The sequence below is a fragment of the Oreochromis niloticus genome, linkage group LG14, assembly GCF_001858045.2.
Source record: "Oreochromis niloticus isolate F11D_XX linkage group LG14, O_niloticus_UMD_NMBU, whole genome shotgun sequence".
Classification (NCBI taxonomy): Eukaryota; Metazoa; Chordata; class Actinopteri; order Cichliformes; family Cichlidae; genus Oreochromis; species Oreochromis niloticus.
Window position 1 is genome coordinate 20088557 of NC_031979.2, and position 13300 is coordinate 20101856.

A 13300-nucleotide genomic window follows, 5' to 3' on the forward strand; every position below is an offset into this window, starting at 1 on the left:
GTTACTATATACAGTAATGGACTTCTATACATTTTACATCGGATTAAAACTTTGGGTGTAAGATTCAGATAATTATTTATTAAAAGCTAGACATTTTAAATGAGAATAAGAAAGAAAAGTATGTCTTTGTGCCCCCTTTTCCCTGTTCATGCCCTATCGGCCCCCCTGGCTAAACTTTGCCAGATCCGCCCCTGCACAGTTACCAGCCGTCAGCTATGCAGAAAAGGATCCTGGTCTAGAAAGTAATATTAAATAAATTCTAACAACAGCTTATCAAGGTTAAACGTGCTGCTGTTGTTCAGCCGCTGGTTTCCTCTTTCTGGTGCAAAGTGGGCCAAAAACAAAGAAGAGAGATGGACTCACGACAGAAAAGCCGATCAGCTGATCATTAAGCAGTTTCACGATTGAAGTAGCAGCAGGAGAGGGAGGGAGAGAGAAGAAGCAGTCGCTCCATATATTGGTTGTTAAGCTTAACGTGGAATGCTTTACAAACATTCAGAGATGAACTTACACACTTGCTTTACTTCTCTCTGGGATAACTTCCTCGGAGATGAAATGCCTGATTGCTAGCGAGGCTACAAATACACACAGCCGCTCTATCACGTGAGCACACTCCTCCAACGTGCTAAGGTTATGAGCCGAGTTACTTACTGTTCAATTTAAAGCTTTATCAGCAGAATGTTAAGTAATTAAACTGCATTATTACAGATCAAGCTACTGAGTGATACTTAAGTAATCAAAATCATCAACAAATGAATCATTTAATTGTAATTATTACCAATAACATCATGTAACATATGGAGTACAGTTACTTTAGGTATTTTACACTTACTTAAGTATATTCCCTTAATCGCTAGGGCGTCGCTATAGACGCCCCAGCGTCTATAATCCTTTTAATCCATTTTATTTATCTTTAAGTATTCTTATTTCCTTTGGTTGTCCCAGTGCCACTCCGTTTAAAAATGACTAGAACGTCCCTAATCCCAATTAATTACTTACCTTGAAACTACATTTTAGTGTTTACAGGAGACAAACTTCCCTTACCTACGCCTTCCGGCACAAAAATCTCAAGAAAAGCTTCAAAATGATGATGATTATTAAAATTATTTCCATGTTTTTAGGATTATAACGGCCTATAAGCCAAGTTATTATTAAAACCTGTCAGAATATAGACAGAACTGAAAAAATTCTATTAGTGTGGAGATTTCTGAAAATCACTTTGAACCCTTAAATTACTGAACTCATGATTTTTAAAGGAAACCATTGTTCCCACTTCTCCATCTGATTGCATACATCACTAGAAGAGTTAGTGGAATAAATATTTTCTGCAAATGTGATTAAATGTGCAAAAAAAGAGCAATGTTTTCATAAATATCCAACAGAAAACGTGTAGTTTGGACATTCTCTTTTTACTGTAGTCAGAAACGAGACTGGCCAGTGAATGCGCACTGAATACTGAACAGGAAATTCGTATTTTACAGCCTGTAACATGTGCCAACATCACTGTGTCGCTTCAGTTTCAATAAAAGACCAGTTTGAAAAGATGATGATGGTCTCAGTAGCACGGCTGTGGTTAAATTTTCCTCTTAGATGCTCTAATGCGCACAACATCTGATTTTTAAAGGCTTCTTTAAATGATTAAAAACAGATGGGTGATCCTTCCGTCGTTACACTGTAAAAAAGATCCGTATATTTAACAGTGAAAGACAGTAAAAATACGACAGGAAAAACCTGTCAACTATAAAACAGTTTAAAACTGTTGATTTGATGTGAAATTGCTGTAAATAAAGTAATGTGGAAAAACCGTAATATGTACATTTTTTCTCTGAAAAAAATACATAAACCTACTGTAAATCACTCTTGCATAGTTTTTTTAACGGAAGATTCCAATAAAGTTTAGAACAGGCAAACACAATTTTTTTTTTACATTTGTTTATTGAAAAAAATACAGGTTTTAATTGGTGAATGTAAGCATTGTTGTTTTGGTAATGGATCCATGCTGTAATATGACTTCATGATTTTTGCATTAATTTCACATAATAATAATGGATTAGATAGCGGTTTTCAAGAAGCCCAAAGCACTTTACATTAAATCCATTCTTGATTCATAGCACATTTAATACAGCATATTCTTCCTCAAATTGTAATATAACAGGTACATATGTCCCAAGATCTTTATACTAGAAATGTATTAGGGCAATTTTTGGATGTAGTTTTTGTAAAGAATATGGGATGTAGCTGTTAAATCTACATTCTGTTGAACTCAATAAACCATGAGCTTAAAATGTAAAAGCCAACAAAAGCCAACAACAACAAGACCTACAGCTAATGATAGACATACTATATTATTGAGTGAATTCATATAATCCCAAAAGTGTTAAAAGATTTTAAAAGCACCTCCTCCCAAAACTAGGCGTTTTCCCCTGAAGTTTAGAACACCGTTTCACATCAAGGCGCCTGATTTCAAACGGGCCAATCAGCGCACTGCATCAGGCTCCACCACAGACAACGTCTGTACAGCTCACCACAAGTTTTGCTTTGGAGTACGGCAGCACGCTATCTTCATTTTCGTGGACTTGTTTCTCATTTTTTTAATTTAACGTCTGCCACAGCTCGTCTTCAGTTACTACGGTAAGAAAATAATCCAACTTGGTTTATTTATCGACAGCATTGTGTTGCAGGCAGTGAAGGCGCAAATGATAAATTTACGTTAGCTTTAGCTCATTTTTAGCATTAGCGTTAGCTACATTAGGCTGAAAAGAGCCTTGCAAAACCAGCAGTGCGCGTTTTGAGACGTGTTTTGGAGACGGGTATATTAATGGAAACAGTCTAATTAGTATAGCTATATTTGAAGGCTTTGTCTAAATGCGGCTTGGATTTTCCCGCCTTGTTTGACATCCGGCTGAAGCTTTAACGGTGTGTTCACACCGAACGCGATAGACGCGAGCGAAAACGTTCCAGACGCCCCTAATTTGACGTGTGCACATTCGCACCTCGACGCGTGTCCAACACAAATCAATCGCGTCTCAAAATTGCATATTTTGACGCGCGTGAACCGGAAATGTGGAATGAATGTGGGAGGAAGTTGTGCCAGACGGTATCTTTGCAAGATGGCAGCTGTCGAGCTAGCGCTTGAAGAGAGAGTCTCCCTTCTATATTTACTGTGGAGAGCAGAGCAGCGGCGTAAAAGACGTACTCGCCGTACCTGGGTCCATCAGGTCCTCCAGAGCCGTGAGCAGTTTGGTGAGTTTCACCACTTGCTCCAGGAGTTGCGCCTGGATGACCGCCGATTTCAGTGATACCACCGTCTTTCACTCGCCCAGTTTGAGGACCTGCTGTCCCGCGGCGGTCCAAGCATCGCCCACCTAGACACCAACTACAGGCGCTCAATCCCACCTGCAGAGCGCCTGTCCATCAGCCTGAGGGTTAGTAAAAGTGTTTAATACGGTAGTCCTTTATTGATACCTGTGCTAATATATGCTAAACTATCGTTTATACACTGCTAACATGGATGTGGTATGCTAACAGTAAATGCCGTCGGTGTTTACTGATAGCAAACTGTGGTATGGAGAGGACTGTTCATAATATTTCTAGTGATACTCGAAAGGTCTCATCAAGTCCCGATTTAATTCGATTTATGCTGTTATCAGTGTTTGCAATGATAGCATGGCTGTGGTGTCATATCAATGTATGCTCTTGGTGTTTGCTGATATCAAACTGTGGTATGAGGACCACTGTTGGTAATCTTTGTAGTGATACTCCTTTTTTTTTTTTTATTTAGACCTGGTTTAATTCTGGTATAGTTAAATATTTGTATATAATCCCTGCAGCTGTCAGACTCTATAACAGGGGTCACCAGCCTTTCTTAAAACTGAGAGCTAGATAAAATTGTGAACAGTTTGGTTCATCTTTAGTTATATGGTTCTATCTTGATAAGCTATGTCTTATCACAGGTTAATTTATCAAAAATTTTAACAATGATTTAAGCAAGGAAAGGGCTACATGTCAACATACAACTATTTCTATTAATGTCTTACTTCATTCCTACCTGATTGACATGTCTAGGAATTATGAGTGATTGGCACACTGTAGTGGTAAAAGTTGCTACTAATCAAATTATGATATGGTAAAGTTAAAACAAAACACAACTGACTGTTTTATATTATATCTAATACATGTTATGTAATTATCCTTATAATTACATAATGTTTTATGTAAGATTTATGTTTTGTAATTTAAATCTGACATCACAAAAGTATTTTGGAATTTGAATAATGTATTTTGTAACTGCAGTACACATAATACTAATTTTGAACAATTTTGTCCAGGTTCCTTGCCACCGGGGACTCCTTCAGGACCATCGTGTTCAGTTTTAGAGTCGGTGTGTCCACGGTGTGCCAGATCACCCCCCAGGTAGCGACGGCCATCTGGGACTGTCTAGTGGACGACTTCATGGCTGTGCCTTCACCTGGAGACTGGCGGTCCATCACAGAGGGATTCCAGGAGCGCTGGAACTTCCCTCTCTGCTGTGGAGCTCTGGATGGGAAGCACGTCCAGACAAAGGCACCCCATATATCATATAGGAGACACACACATTGATATACACTAAATATTATTCCATTTCTGTTTTTGTGGTGCCCAAATTTATGCACCTGCTTGATTTTGTTTAAACAATTATTGCACACTTTTTGTAAATCCAGTAAACTTCTTTTCACTTCTCAAATATCACTGTGTGTGTCTCCTGTATGATATATTTAACTAACGTTTTTTATTGTAACAACCAACAATTTATACAGGAAAATAATGGCTGTTAACAAGGTTGCCCAAACTTTTGCATCCCACTGTATTAGTATATTTTGTCATTAGTATAATATGAAATAAATTCTACATGTGTCAAGTTGTGTGCCAACATTTGCTGTGTAGTAGAACTGAGACATTAGTCATTATAAAAATTTATTTGAAATAATATTAAAATTCTCAAACAGAAAAACATTAAACATAAATATAAAATATAAGTATTTACAGAGAGACAGGAATAAAAAGGACCCAGCTGCTCTCCAGAGCAGGAACAAGGCTGAGGAGGAAATGCTTCATTGGAGACTGGCGTGGCCTCTGGACACCAGGATGGCCAGCTCCACCACCGATGGACCGTCCTGGGACCAGTCCCTCATTTGCCTCGGAGCTGTCCTCCTCTCTGGGCCTGTAAAACAGCACAAAACACAAAGAAATGAGAAGGCTGCTACTAGATTTTAATTTCAACATTGAAAAGAAAAAAAAAAACAGGATATAATCAGATTGGTTGTAGATATTTAGTAAAGGTGATCACAAGGGAATCCCACCGAGTAAAAAGCTATCAGTGCTGCTGTACATATGGTGCTACAATTGCATACCTGTAGGCGCAGCAGCAGGAGCTCAGGGACTGGGGAGCAAGGAGAAGCAACAGGGGATGCTCTGCTGCAGAATCAGCTGGTTCTATCAAGACAATATTAAATGTTAACAGGTTTTAAACAATAGTCACAGAGAAAGTATATACAGTGGTCCCTCATTTATTGCAGCAGGGGTTGTCAGAATAACTAGCCCCTCGCCACGCACTTTACACTTTTTCCCCCACACACATGAACATTAGTCACAGTTCTCACAAGTTGATTCTCAAAGTGCAAACCTTTGTAGATTGCAAAACCTAAAAGTATTATTATGCCGTGTTTTGTCTTCATCTGCCTGCCACTTTTGTGCGCCTTTTTCCCTCGCGGTGCAGGTGTCTATTTCCGAATGAGGGTCATAGTTATGGGTGTTTTTGTGCTGTTTTATCTATTGGACGTGATGGTTATCAAAAGAAAACATAAGTTTGACAAGCGCAGGAGACAGCACGGAGGAGATTTGTCAATCAGGCTGCAGAATGCAATGCTGTACTGTGCAAAAAAAAAAAAAAAAAATCAGCGAAAAAGCGAGGCAGTGACGGATGAGCGGGACCACTGTGTGCTGTTTATTAATAAACAAAATATATTCCTATATGACAACATGCATAAAAGCAGAACGGTATTTGTACATCAGTGGGAAAATAGTGGTGGCTTGCTAGCTTTTGTGCGGCTTCCCTGGGTCAGTGAAAAATTTCAAAGGAGAAATGAATGAACTTACCAGGTTGTCCGATCTTTTTACATATCTTCCTCCAAGCTCGGTCCTTTATATTCCTGTCTCGGTACACAAAGCAGCTGGTGTCGTACAGCTCCGGGTGGTTTGCTACAGCGTTGATTAGCCTTCCCTCCATTGAAGAATGAAGGGCTTTGGCTGGATCTGCCCCTTTGACCTAGGTCAGAGCCACGTCACCAGGCTCCTGATTGGTTGTCTCGGCGCGATTTGACGCTGGAGTACAGATTTTTCCAACTCGAGCGGTAGAGGCGAAACACGCGTATGCACAAAATGCAATACAAAAACTGACGCGCGTGGTTTTTTTTCGCGAGTCAAACGTGCCAGACGCGGTACACTGACGCGCGTTTCATGCGTTTTGGCAACGCAAATCTGCTTCCGAATTTTCGTGGGACCCGCAATCGCATGTCATCGCGCTTTTCCATTGATTTTACATGTAAACCTGATGCTCTGGCCGCCTCTATCGCCTTCAGTGTGAACACACCGTTACTGTGTAGGGAGAAGGATTTCAAGGAATTTGGCCATGAAAATGTTTTTTCAGAACTCCTGACTGATTTGAAGGTACTAGAGGAGAATGGGATAACTATGGGCAGAAATCTGTGCCATCAGAAACTGAATTTGAATAAGTTAAATTTGAATTTGAATTACTCGGATTGAATCTGAATTGTAACTTGAATGAAAGCTTTTGAAAACTGAATTTGAATTAGTTTAGTTTGAAATTGAATTTATGGTTTGAAAATGAATTGATTTGCTTTGAAACTGCATTTTATCCTTTAAAAATTCAGCTCTCGAATAATTTCAGATTCACTTCTCACCATTCAGTTTCAGTTCTACAATTCAATTTCAGTTCCAAAATTCAGTTTTTTGGGACTTACATCCGGTTCCGGTTCAAGCGCAGATTAATAGAACTACAGACTGATAGCGTTACTGACGGGAATCTATAGCGTCTTGAGCTGAATTAAGACTTCAGAAGTCATTCGTCATGTCGAATGACCAGCGGATAAACTCTCAGGTTGGTAATAAATGTATTACATGTATAAGAACAAGCGTCATGTTAACAAATGATAGCCGTACAGTAACTTTTATGCTTATTGTAGCTGCTAGCTAAAAACGCTAATTTAGCGTAGTTTGCCCTGATTTCAGCTTTGACAAACAAATATGATCGACTGTTTCTAGTAGAATTCCAAAGTTGTCATCTTGTACCCTGTCAGAGCCCTGTATGCTTGCAGAGACCCCTACAGTAGGGAAACATGCAAAACGCTGTCCAAACCTTTGTATTTTAGCTTTATTTATGTCTTACACAGCATCCCAACTCTTTAGCGAACTTAATAACTTTAGCTAAAGTGAATAGTTAGTCTTATTCATTAGTGCAGCGTTACTGGATCACCTCTGTTTGAAGTGATATAATATGATATACAACTATCACTGAAACAGCAAACTTTGTAAATAAACAACACTTCTCATTCTCTAAACGTTTGGCCACAGCTGTAGATTACACTATCAGTGCTTGTTCACTCTTGACAATAATTACATTTCTAAATTCTCTTTGTGCATTTACAGGTAAACAATATCTAATATTTTATCTAAATGACTGCTTTGTCTTTGAAAAGGTGAAGAGCCTGAGGCCGGTGACACTCCAGTTCTACTCTAAGTACATCCTTACGGTGGCTCACAGGACAAGGCGACATTCCTGTCCTGCCAGAAGAGAAGAGAAACTTCAGAGTCTTCATGAAGTTCAACCAAAACCTGTCATATTCCATATGACAGGGGTCTCAAACTCCATTCCTCGAAGGCCGGTGTCATGCAACTTTTCCATGCCCTCGAGGACTGGAGTTTGAGACCCCTGCCGTATGGTGTTCATGCAGTTTTCTACCCCACAGTTACAGCATGTCTGACTGCCTGTTCAGCATATGCAAAAATATATGATGAGTTTAAGCATGTGATGACTAAGGCCTTCCATTATGGTGTTTGTCATCACATGTCACAGACATCTGGATGATCATTTGGAATAAACAAAAAACTTGTTACTTCATCTTTTATCTTTATTATTATTTTTCTTATTTTACAATTTTCATTGTTAGGCATTGGGTTTATTTGTAGTAGTCCTTTCCAGCTTCTTTCCCTCTTCCATGTTACTGTGTCAGCTTGTCAGCATCTATTTGGGGTTGGGAGTGGAACAGGAAGTAAGGAACAGAAAGTGCCATTTAAACCAGGAGAGGTTCTTATATTTCAGAAGAAGGGATTAATTCAAAAGAAATGACCTCAATGCCATATTTTATTTAGGAACCCTAGAGAGCACTTTGCAAAATAACACATTCTTATAATTTCACCCTCAGATGAGCCAAGCTACGACTGTCAGGGAAGGTGATGTAGGTACAGAGCATGTGAGAGTGGTTAAGTTAATGTCTCTTGTCTAGATGAAGGCACAGGAGGGATCAATGGCACGGCGTAGAGATTCAGTATCTTCAGTCTTCAGTGGACACTCCATTTCTGGCACAAAACACCTGTAAAAGATGGTCGATTTAGGAGGTGACCCGACAACTTCAGCCTGTCAAACATAGCAATGGAGCAGTATGTTTAAAAAAAAAAAAAATCTAATTAAGCATGCACTCAGTACCCTAAGAATTATTATGATAGTTAAACACAGTGATAGTTGTATATCATATTATATCACTTCAAACAGAGGTGATCCAGTAACGCTGCACTAATGAATAAGACTAACTATTCACTTTAGCTAAAGTTATTAAGTTCGCTAAAGAGTTGGGATGCTGTGTAAGACATAAATAAAGCTAAAATACAAAGGTTTGGACAGCGTTTTGCATGTTTCCCTACTGTAGGGGTCTCTGCAAGCATACAGGGCTCTGACAGGGTACAAGATGACAACTTTGGAATTCTACTAGAAACAGTCGATCATATTTGTTTGTCAAAGCTGAAATCAGGGCAAACTACGCTAAATTAGCGTTTTTAGCTAGCAGCTACAATAAGCATAAAAGTTACTGTACGGCTATCATTTGTTAACATGACGCTTGTTCTTATACATGTAATACATTTATTACCAACCTGAGAGTTTATCCGCTGGTCATTCGACATGACGAATGACTTCTGAAGTCTTAATTCAGCTCAAGACGCTATAGATTCCCGTCAGTAACGCTATCAGTCTGTAGTTCTATTAATCTGCGCTTGAACCGGAACCGGATGTAAGTCCCAAAAAACTGAATTTTGGAACTGAAATTGAATTGTAGAACTGAAACTGAATGGTGAGAAGTGAATCTGAAATTATTCGAGAGCTGAATTTTTAAAGGATAAAATGCAGTTTCAAAGCAAATCAATTCATTTTCAAACCATAAATTCAATTTCAAATTAAACTAATTCAAATTCAGTTTTCAAAAGCTTTCATTCAAGTTACAATTCAGATTCAATCCGAGTAATTCAAATTCAAATTTAACTTATTCAAATTCAGTTTCTGATGGCACAGATTTCTGCCCATAGGATAACAATGGCAGACAAACCTGTTGTGAAAGGAGCGCTCTACTGCATTGCTGGAGACAACCTGGGCTCTCATTGTATTGGGGGTTTTACAGAAAATTTCAGTTCATCAGTGTACTTATGCAGATATTGTCTGTTAACTCGAACTGAATTTCAGGGTGCTGATCTAGCAGTGTGTGGACCTCAGCGGACCCCAGAAACGTATAGATCTGCCACTGAACAGCTGGAAAGAGAAGACGTGTCAGAAGTTCAGGGGATAAAGTTCAGGTCTGTATTTAATTCTTTACAAAGCTTTGATGTTTGCACACCTGGCATGCCCCCGTGTCTCGGTCATGACATCTTTGAGGGTGTCCTCTCATACGATCTTGCTCTTTACCTCAAGTACTTCATCAACACAAATAAATGGTTCACTTATCCGATTCTGAACAGGCGCATCAAGCAATTTAAATACAAAGAAACAGATGCTTCATCCAAACCTTGTGAGGTCAGTCCAAAAACATTGAAACTTGGTGGACAAGCTGTCCAAAATTGGAACTTCTTGAGACTTTTACCTCTCATAATTGGAGACAGAGTGGAGAACTCTCAACAGGGCTCTAGACTAACTTTTTGCCATGGGCGCACCGGTACGCCTAACTTTAAAAATTTAGGCGCACCGGCACAAAAGTTGGACGCACTCAAATTTTTCAACCGCATTGCTTAACACCGCAGTTTTACATGTGCACCTTCTTTGGGGGGGTAGTCCATACAGACAATATTCATTTCTAAATTATTAACTAACAATCTTGTGCTTAAAGTGCTTTGTCAATATTGTAGAAAATGTTAAACTCAATCATCATCTCGGCCTCCTCTGACGACCTGTTTGCTGTTGCATGCTGCTGAAAGGCAGTGGGGAGAGGGGACACTTGGGCAGTGCATTTATTGCAGCATATAATGTGTTTTCTGGATACACTGTGCTTTTTCAGCGTTCAGAGGTTGATGGCACCGTGTCAGAGCACTGGCTATGAATTTCAGACGGATGAGGCCTTAACAAAAAAGTTATCAGTAGTTCTTTTCATCTTTTCTTATTACCCACAGCTACATCCACTTCCGTCGGGCCTAGGCTGCTCACTCGGGCTGGGTATCATCACTGATTTCTATCATCCATTCGATTCCGGTTTCTCAAAGTCCTGATTTGATTCAATTTAGCCTCAGACAGTCAGAAATATTATAATTCTGATCATTTTTCAGTACTTATACATGTGAGACTTTATCAGAATTGTGAACATCACAGCAGATGCCTTTGTGTGAAAGTAACTGAGAATAAAACAGAAAAACATGAAGGAGATTTTTCTGACCTGACTTTTTATATAGCAGATAACCTTAAAAATATTCTGTAATATTCTGTAATTTTGTATAATTTTAAAAAGTTTAAATTTCTTCAGTATTGAACAGCAAAAATTAGGCTTTCTTGTCTGAGGTCATTTAAGTGAAAAAAAGAAAAGAAAAAGACAGCGGCCGACAGCGCTGTAAACAACGGTAGACTGGTGGGTAATAAGCCAATGAATAATGCAGAAAACAGATTTGAGATGGGAAACTGTTCTTGAAGTACAGAGAGAGAGCTGTGCATGAAGTGGGATTTTTATCGTGGTGGAAGCAAAACAGCAAAAGTCAGAGGGAATTCATGACGACATTTATCAAATGTAAAGCGTAGTTTGCTGCTTCTTTTGCTGCTGGCTCGGTGAATTTTGGTTGGAGAGAGACAAAACCTGCAGCTCAGAATCAGCGCAAAAAGACGTAAACACAGAGCGGACGGTGGGCTCGGTGAGCTCCGACAGTGTGTCCGTGTACGGGCCATCGGGTGAGAAAGCCGAGAAAGAAAGAGAAAGTTGATTCTGACGCGTCGGGTATGGGCTCAAAATGTGGTCATAAATATTTTGTACTTGTAAATCAGTTTTGTACTTGTAAATCAGGATTTGTATGTGTCAAAAGAATTTGTGCGTGCGTAAAAAAGATTTGTATGTGTAAAAAAGATTTGTGTGTGTGTAAAAAAGATTTGTATGTGTAAAAAGAATTTGTGCGTGTGTAAAACAGATTTGTATGTGTAAAAAGAATTTGTGCGTGCGTAAAAAAGATTTGTATGTGTAAAAAAGATTTGTGTGTGGACTTAGCCCAAAAAACCCCCTGCAAGTTACAAGTACGAATTTTGACCCTATTTTTCTTCCTGTCATCTGATTGGTCAATGTCATGTCAATCACAAATGTAACAATCCAATCAGAGAACAGATGGGTTTGGCTGTCGGAGGGGCACTTTTTTGAACTGCAGGTCCTTGAAGGGAATAAATGCCCTTTTACATGCCAACCCAGCGTTTTCCTTCATCACCACGAAGGAAAACAGTCTGTGGTCGTCCAAGTTTGGTGATTTTTGTGTCACAGGTCTACGTGCTTTATACAGGGACTTCCACAGCCTTTTCAACAGCGCTGCGGACCGCGGGGGGGGGCAGTGTTTTGGAAATGACAGTCTTCATTACAAAGCTTTCTTCGTTATGAATTAGCATACATGTTTTTATTGAACATTTGAAGAACTAGCAAAAAAACCAGAAACTGTTGTAGAGGACATAAAGTCAGAGATAGAAACGACAAGGAGCAGGTGCATCTAGTACAGGTAGAGCTGCTGCAAAAACCCACAGAGCTCAGCAGCCAGCGCAACAAATTCTGGATCCTTTGCTTTTAGTTAGCAGTTAGCATTAGCAGCACATCCTGCGTCCGATGTGAAAGGACCTTTATGCTGCGCACTGTGACTCACAGCAATGGTCCCGGGTCAGCCCTGACTTTGTGTTAAACTAATCCTAAAGTAATAATGGTATTTCTAACCACTGACATACCACAACTTTATCCTTTCAACAGCTGCTGAAAGTAAGGGGACCTAGCTGCTATCGGATATTTATATAGAGATCCTCCAGCTTCAAACTGTATTACCCTTCAAGGACCTGCAGTTCAAAAAAGTGCCCCTCCGACAGCCAAACCCATCTGTTCTCTGATTGGATTGTTACATTTGTGATTGACATGACATTGACCAATCAGATGACAGGAAGAAAAATAGGGTCAAAATTCGTACTTGTAACTTGCAGGGTTTTTTTTGGCTAAGTCCACACACAAATTCTTTTTACACATACAAATCTTTTTTACACACGCACAAATTCTTTTTACACATACAAATCTTTTTTACACACACAAATCTTTTTTACACATACAAATCTTTTTTACGCATGCACAAATTCTTTTTACACATACAAATCCTGATTTACAAGTACAAAACTGATTTACAAGTACAAAATATTTATGACCACATTTTGAGCCCATAGTCGGGTCCGCTCTGTGTTTACGTCTTTGTGTGGAATCCGTGTACCTGCTCTCATTTGCTGTTTGGTGGTTGTTGAAATAGTTTTGTGAGCTTTAATCTGAGAATCTGGCGTTTCACAGTTATATTTAAAAGTCAATTCAGGATTTAATGAATCGATATCGCTTTATTCAAGCTACTCACCTCCCTCTTCCACCTGCACTTTTGTTACCTGAACAAGAATTTTTTTTAGTTGCACCACTGAAAAATTTGGTCGCACTCTAGAGCCCTGCTCAAGATGATGTGTGGCAATTAACGTTGCAGCTGAAGGACATCGTTGACCTAATTTGTGCTC

General features: G+C 39.3%; 1 long non-coding RNA gene across 2 annotated transcripts in view; it reads left to right on the forward strand.

Moving 5' to 3' along the window:
* The first annotated feature begins 1739 nt into the window (after window positions 1–1739).
* The window catches only part of LOC109205001 (uncharacterized), a 13417-nt gene continuing 1856 nt past the window's right edge, over window positions 1740–13300 (forward strand). Inside the window, exons 1-2 of one of the 2 annotated variants that reach the window (XR_002064451.2) lie at window positions 1740–2631; window positions 9788–9897. This is a non-coding gene — a long non-coding RNA (uncharacterized LOC109205001). The remainder of the gene's footprint in view (window positions 2632–9787; window positions 9898–13300) is intronic. The other variant, XR_003213899.1, reaches the window with a different exon arrangement.